The sequence below is a fragment of the Nicotiana tomentosiformis genome, chromosome 12, assembly GCF_000390325.3.
Source record: "Nicotiana tomentosiformis chromosome 12, ASM39032v3, whole genome shotgun sequence".
Lineage (NCBI taxonomy): Eukaryota > Viridiplantae > Streptophyta > Magnoliopsida > Solanales > Solanaceae > Nicotiana > Nicotiana tomentosiformis.
In genome coordinates this window covers 81,763,499-81,771,202 of record NC_090823.1, presented here as the reverse complement: position 1 = coordinate 81,771,202, position 7,704 = coordinate 81,763,499, and the positions used below count along the sequence as shown (strand labels likewise).

General features: G+C 36.9%; 2 non-coding genes across 2 annotated transcripts; one reads left to right on the top strand and one right to left on the bottom strand.

Moving 5' to 3' along the window:
- Nucleotides 1-6,759: 6,759 nt before the first annotated feature.
- On the bottom strand, nucleotides 6,760-6,917 carry LOC117277742 (5.8S ribosomal RNA). Its single transcript, XR_004508085.1, has one exon. It is a non-coding gene; the product is annotated as a 5.8S ribosomal RNA (ribosomal RNA).
- A 301-nt stretch (nucleotides 6,918-7,218) lies between these two features.
- Nucleotides 7,219-7,374, top strand: LOC117277741 (5.8S ribosomal RNA). Its single transcript, XR_004508084.1, has one exon. It is a non-coding gene; the product is annotated as a 5.8S ribosomal RNA (ribosomal RNA).
- The last annotated feature ends 330 nt before the right edge of the window (nucleotides 7,375-7,704 follow it).

Here is a 7,704-nt window from a genome sequence, read left to right as displayed (position 1 = left end):
AATGTTATTCCATAAGTGGTTCTACTCTTAGCAGTTAAAGATGCCTATGTTATTCATTCCGGTAAAGTGATATTCAAGCATGTCTACGTATGTCCCTAGTCCCTATTGAGGTATACGATAGAGAACTTGTGTTACAAATATATGTGTTGGGATTTATTTATAAATATAGTTTTTATAGTTTAACTAAATATACAGTAATTATATGCATATAATATAACGTGATTATTTGTAATATTAGACTTACACTATTGTGTTATTACATGATATTTAATAACATAGTAGTCATATTGTGATCAATAATTGATTGTAGAGACATATTAATCTTATAGTTTGCGGTTATTTGTGACAAGTTACACTTGAAAATTGATTATTAACCATAGCATAATGAATTATAATATAGTATATATTGTTACAACACAAAATGTTATAAAATATCAATCTGATTATAATATATCGTTAGATTGTTAGTAGATTGATTTTGAAGTAATGATTCATGCATAATAAAGGTTTATAATGCATTTGTATTTAGTTGTATAGGTAGTTTGACGTTGTGATATGTATGATTGTATAAATACTATGATGAAATTCATTCAACTTAATGTAAGACAATTATCACATAGTCATGACTGATAATTGCACTGTTAACAATGGCTATCGTGACAACTTTTGGGGTACTAACATAAAAGATATACGATTGTGTATATAGTTTAATATAGTATAATTATAATGTGTTAAGGCTGTATGATATTAATCAGAGACATATTGGTCTTATGACGTATCGAGAGATTTTATTAACGTATTTCCTATGCATTTCATGCATTTATACATGTATATTGACCCATGACCAGATTGTGTTATATACGCGTATATTATATGTATATGGAATATGGAAAACGGTTGTGGCGTTATATACGCACCACCACCTGATTAGATGGTATACGTTGATGATTTTGCCACAGTGGTCGAGATGATATGATGGGATGCCCTCAGAGGCTTGATAATGTTATGAACACATGTACCTATGCACGACATAACATCCATATGCATATGCATGACACTATAAGTATTTCATGATTTACAATGTTATCCACTTACAGGTTGAGTCATGTACTCTATGTTTTCTTCCATGTCTTTTATATACTTATTAATGTGCCTTACATATTCGGTACATTATTCGTACTAACGTTCTATTGTTAGGGACGCTGCATTCATGCCTGCAAGTATAGATAATCAGTTTGACGAGCCATCATAGTAGACAAGGTTAGCATTCAACGAAGGTTCGGTAAGACTCCACCTCATTCGGAGTGCAGCCGAGTCTATAAGTCATCGTGTCATAGTTTTACTACAGACCTCTGGGTAGGCCGGTACCCTGTCCTGTTTGATGTCTAATAATCTTAGAGGCTTTGTAGACATAGGTTCATTTTGTACAGTATTTCAGAGGCCTTGACGACCCATATGTATTCATGTTTTAAGAACCATAGTTTATTGATACAGTGTTCGCCCACTTACAGTTGTACATTATGAGTTGTGGCCATGTTGGCCCATGATAGTTACAAAAGGAATGAGCTCAGCCCACTCGACCTATATATGTTCTAGTTTTGGTCGAATGATCATGGGTTACAGAGTGGTTTGCTCGGGCCAGTTCGGCATCGGGTGCCAGCCACGCCTCCCCAGGTTTGGGGCGTGACAGTTCCATTTAAATTTCTTCCTCAAATTCTCCATTTAAGAAAGCCGTTTTAACATCCATTTGATGGATTTCAAGACCATACACTACCGCCAGTGCCACTAACACCCTAATAGATGTTATTCTCGTTACTGGCGAGTAAGTGTCAAAGTAATCAAGGCCTTCCTTTTGTCTTTAACCTTTGACAACAAGTCTTGCCTTATATTTGTCAATAGTGCCATCAACTTTCTTTTTCCATTTAAAAATCCATTTCGAACCTAAAGGCTTATTTTCTTGAGGAAGATCAACCAATACCCATGTATGGTTATCCAAAATTGATTGAATCTCACTATTGACTGCCTCTTTCCAAAATATTGAATCAGAAGATGACATAGCTGCTTTGAAAGTTTGAGGCTCATTTTCAAGCAAGAATGTCACAAAATCTGATCCAAAGGAAGTAGAAGTTCTTTGACGTTTACTACGCCTTGGATCTTCTTTACTTGGAGTATTTTTCTTTGGTTCTTCCCGTGGTCGTTTAGGTCTTTCACTTAACGACTCACATTCAGTTTTATACGGATAGATGCTTTCAAAGAATTCAGCATTATCTGATTCAATTACCGTATTAACATGAATTTCGAGATTATCAGGTTTATGAACTACAAACCAACATGCTTTATTGTTTGTAGCATATCCAATGAAAATGCAATCCAAAATTTTTGGTCTAATTTTTACCCTTTTGAGTAAAGGTACTTGTACCTTTGCTAAACACCCCCACACTTTGAAATATTTCAAGTTGGTTTTTTTCCTTTTCATTTTTCATATGGAATAGATTGCGTTTTGCTGTGGGGGTACTCTATTGAGTATTCAGTTAGCTATAAGGATAACTTCCACCCCACAAACTCTACGGTAATCCGGAACATATTAATAAAGAATTCATCAATTCCTTTAATGTCCGATTTTTTCTTTCCGTAATTCCATTGGATTGAGGTGTGTATGGGGTAGCAGTTTGATGGATAATTCCATATTCCGAACGTATTTGTGCAAACATAGATTCATATTCTCCACCTCTATCACTTCTAATCATTTTGATCTTTTTACTCAATTGATTCTCCACTTCATTCTTGTATTTCTTAAATGCTTCAATTGCTCCATCCTTACTATTATGTAAAATAAACATTACAATATCGAGTAAAACCATCAATAAAAGTTATAAAATATTTTTTTTCACCCCGAGATGGTGTCGACTTCATATCACAAATATCAGTATGAATTAAGTCTAAAGGATTTGAATTCTTTTCAACAGACTTCTAAGGATGTTTTACAAACTTAGATTCAACACATATTTGACATTTTGATTTATTATACTCGAATTTAGGTATTACTTCTAAATTAATTAACTTCCGCAAGGTTTTGTAATTGTCATGTCCTAAACGAATATGCCATAAATTATTTGACTCCAATAAATAAGAAGAAGCTGAAATTTATTCATAATGTTAATAACCATTACATTGAGTTTAAAAAGGCCCTCTGTGAGGTATCCCTTTCCAATATACATTTCATTCTTGCTTACAACAACTTTGTCAGATACAAATACACATTTAAATCCATTTTTAACAAGTAAAGAAGTAGAAACTAGATTCTTCCTAATAGTAGGAATATGAAGAACGTTGTTGAGCGTTAACACCATGCCGGAAGTCATCTTCAGAAATATCTTCCCATAACCTTCAATCTTGGCTGTTGCAGTATTTCCCATGGAAAGCTCTTCTTCGGGACCAACAGTAGAGTAAGTCGCAAATGCTTCTTTGACAGCACAAACATGTCGAGTGGCTCTAGAGTCAATCTACCACTCCTTCGGATTTCCAACTAAGTTGCATTCCAAAAGCATTGCACACAGATCATCAATGTCATTATTCTTCTCCACTATGTTGGCCTGTCCCTTCTTCTTATCCTTTTTCGGGAGACGACAATCATGGGCTTTGTGACCAGCTTTTCCGCAATTGTAGCAGTTGCCCTTGAAGTTTTTCTTGTTCTGCTCCTTAGTCTGTCCAGAACACCTCTTCTCCTTCATACTTTTTGGAGCAGTCTCCTCAACGATATTAATTCCCATAATCGTTAAATTTCCACGAGACTTCTTCTCGGCTGTTTTGTTGTCTTCCTCAATCTTGAGACAAATCATAAGATCTTCCAACTTCATTTCTTTGCGCTTGTGCTTAAGATAGTTTTTGAAATCTCTCCACGAAGGAGGCAATTTTTTAATCATTACAGCCACTTGAAATGCTTCATTCATGACCATACCTTCAGCAATAAGGTCGTAAAAAATAAGTTGAAACTCTTGAACTTGGGTTCCAATGGTTTTGCTGTCTATCATTTTATAGTCTAGAAACTTGGTAACTACAAACTTCTTCAAGCATGCATCTTCAGTCTTGTACTTCTTCTCAAGTGCGTCCCATAATTCTTTAGACGTATTCATAGCACTGTAGACATTGTATAAGGCATCCTCCAAAGCACTTAGTATATAGCTTTTGCAAAGAAAATCTGCATGTTTCCACGCCTCAACAATCATAAATTTCTCATTGTCTGGTATGTCTGCAGCAGGCACTGAAGGTTATTCACTGGTGAACTTCTTCATACCAAGCGTGGTAAGCCAGAAAAACACCCTTTGCTGCCATCCTTTGAAGTTGGATTTAGAAAATTTTCCCGGTTTCTCGGTCGGTGGAACAACAGTTCAGCTTGTTGCTGCAACAGTCGCAAAAGGATTTCCATTATCAATTGCCATTTCTCACTCTCAACAACAGAAGAATTCAACTAATGGCAAAAAATATAACAGTAAACAGTATTGTAATTAACGATAAATAATATGTTTAATATATAAAAACCGATATTTTTTATATATTGTTTCATAGAAAACGATGAAGTTTTTATGTTCTTCAAATCGCTTCTGATTTTTAGTACTCCGATGAAGTTTATATATTTTCAAATCAGAATAGAAAAATTCAGAAGGAGTAGAAACTCACACAAGTTTTAATCTCCAAAAACAGAATACAGATTACAATAAAATAATTTCCTTAAGATTGTTATTCAATCTGTGTTACTATAATGAATAATGAAACAGTAAACTTTCTGAAACCGAAAACAGAAACATAAAGTTAGCAGCAACAGAGTGTCGAAATAACATCTAAAAATAATTTCGGAATAAATCGAGCCCACTAAATGCACAGTGTGTCCTTAAAGAAATTATTCCCCTCAAGTACCCGAGGTGCTGGAATATTATCCTCCCTGGATAGAACGATTTAATTCACCAGTGTATTGGCACCAAAAACTCTGATGAACTACGAACCACTCAATAGTTGTAAAACACACTGGAAAATTTTGTGCAGAAGAAGAAAAGATCAGAAAATTTCGAAGAAAAGTTCTGGGATCAAGCCATATTTATAGCCATTTTCTGGCATTGTTCTGTAAAGGTTTGCAACCTTTCAGAAACACTCATGGCTGTTGGAATTGGTGGAAACATTTCACGTTTGAAATATTCCGGAAAAAAAAATTTAAAATAATTCGGGAAAGAACCGGACTGGGTCGGGTCGCGGGTCCTAGGTTATTCTGGGTTGAATTTTCGTTAATTAATTTAATTAATTAATTAAATAATTGAAAGAAATTTTGTCCAAAAAGTTTAAGCAATCATTGACCGAAGCCGAAGTCGAGCGACAACGACGACAGCGCTATGCTTACTTTTTTTCCAAACCATTTAACACTAAGAGAATTGTTTTCTCAATATAAGCGCATTCATTTTTCTTTCTACCACCAATGAGGGATACTTGCTCTTTCCAAAAAAAAAAAAAGGGAGTTCACTTTACCTCCACTTTTTTTCCCTCCATTTCCCATTCACCAATCTTTAATTCCAACAATATATATAGAGAGAGGGAGAGAGAGAAAACCTCCACGAACCCCATTGGTGAAAATTTGTACAGTTGATTATCGATGTTTTTTTATAATCATTGTATAAGACTATTTTGTGTTAAAGACCTCATAATTTTTAATTAACTTCATTGATATCATCATTTTTCTTCTACGTCAACATTTTAAGAATCTTCCCCATTTGGTATGATGTTACTTCAGGAAAATATGAAGAAGTCAAATCGATATCACAAGGAAAGGAAGAAAGAAATCTATTAAACGTACAATATATAGAGGTCATAGATGACAAGGAAATATATATTTGAGGCTCACAAAATCATAGTCAAGCATTAGTTGATTTTCAAGAAGATAAAATGTCACAATTCTCCATCTTGCTTATTTAGTTATGGAGTAGTATATTTGGACGGTCGCCTTTGCAGTTCTTAGTAAATGACAGTGGGAGGTCCCTTTGCACGTACCAATTAGTTACAATATCCTACTGGACCATCTGAATATTAAGCTACATTTTTGGGGGGAAATTGGGGGAAAAATACTCATTTCTTTCGTTCGTCTATAAATTTTCATCTCGGTATTCAGGGTGAATGTTGGTTGGTCCATGTATCTTCGATAATCTCCGCTTTGCCTCGTAATTCGATTTGGATATGGACTCGATAATCATATCGAGCTTGTCATTTGATCGATCTTGGAGCTCGAAGTTCGCCCACCTTACTTCGGATCTTGGCCGAGCTTGTCATGCAGATATCCTTTGATCGAAACATTATCGTCTCGATCAATACGTACGGCTAACTCGAATCGGTTTTGACCGTATATAATATGACACTAGAGTCTTCAAATAAATTCAATCATTCAGGGTTAGCAAAAAAGCGATCAAGCCTTTCGAGAATGAGGTGCTGCCGTATTTTTCGTTAGTTGGACCAAGTAAAACGAGTGCCAGCAAAACCTAAGTCTATCATATTAATATTATGCAGACAATTGTTAATGGAGGCAGATCTAGCAGTATTTATGGGATTCCCTCCAAACTTGTCGGAGGATGCCGTGACTTCGTTAAAGTCACCACAGAGTAACCAGGGTGACTGATGAGTATTGGAAAATACTTCTAGGTTTTTCCAAAGTATTTTGCGACTAGTATAAGATGTACTTGCGTAAATAAGCGGAATTAACCAAGTTGGGGATGAAGGACTAACCTGCACAAACGCATGTATCTCATGTGCAGTGACAGTGATCGGGCGCAACTTACATTCAAAGACTCGATGGTTTACGGGATTCTGCAATTCACACCTACTATCGCATTTCGCTACGTTCTTCATCGATGCGAGAGCCGAGATATCCGTTGTCAAGAGTCGTTTATGTTTCAAAAGAAGCACAAGTCCACCGCGTGTACCGCGAACGGGGGGCGAGAGGCAGACTTTCAATTTAGTATTCCTTGGCGCTTTTCGAGTTGGGGTTCGTTAATCATTGTCTAAACCTGCAAAGCAGAATGACCCGCGAACTTGTTTAAACACTGGGGAGTGGTGCGGCCGGGGTGCTTCGGCTTAACGAACCCCGGCGCGGAAAGCGCCAAGGCATACTAAATTGAAAGCCTGCCTCTCGTGCCCCGTTCGCGGTGTGAGCATGGGGACTTTTACTTCTTTTGAAACATAAACGACTCTTGACAACAGATATCTCGGCTCTTGCATCGATGAAGAATGTAGCGAAATGCGATACTTGGTGTGAATTGCAGAATCCCGTGAACCATCGAGTCTTTGAACGCAAGTTGCGCCCGAAATCATTAGGCCGAGGGCACGTCTGCCTGGGCTTCACGCATCGCTTCGCCCTCGCACACCGCGCCCAATCTCCTGGTTGTGGTGGTGTCGTGGGACGGATATTGGCCTCCCGTGCGTCCCGAGCGTGCGATTGGCCTAAATGCGAGTCCACGGTGACGGACTCACGACAAGTGGTGTCTGGGCTCCCCGACCCTTATTGCGCTTAGGCGCTCCGACCGCGACCCAGGTCAGGCGGGACTATTTAAGCATAAGATAGCACATTCTTTTAATCAACAAAGTGAGAAAAATTTAAATATGAATTTTTTTTTTTGCTTTTGAAATAGAAATAGTGAAATAATCTGGAAGTACGTACATATTTGCTTGGTC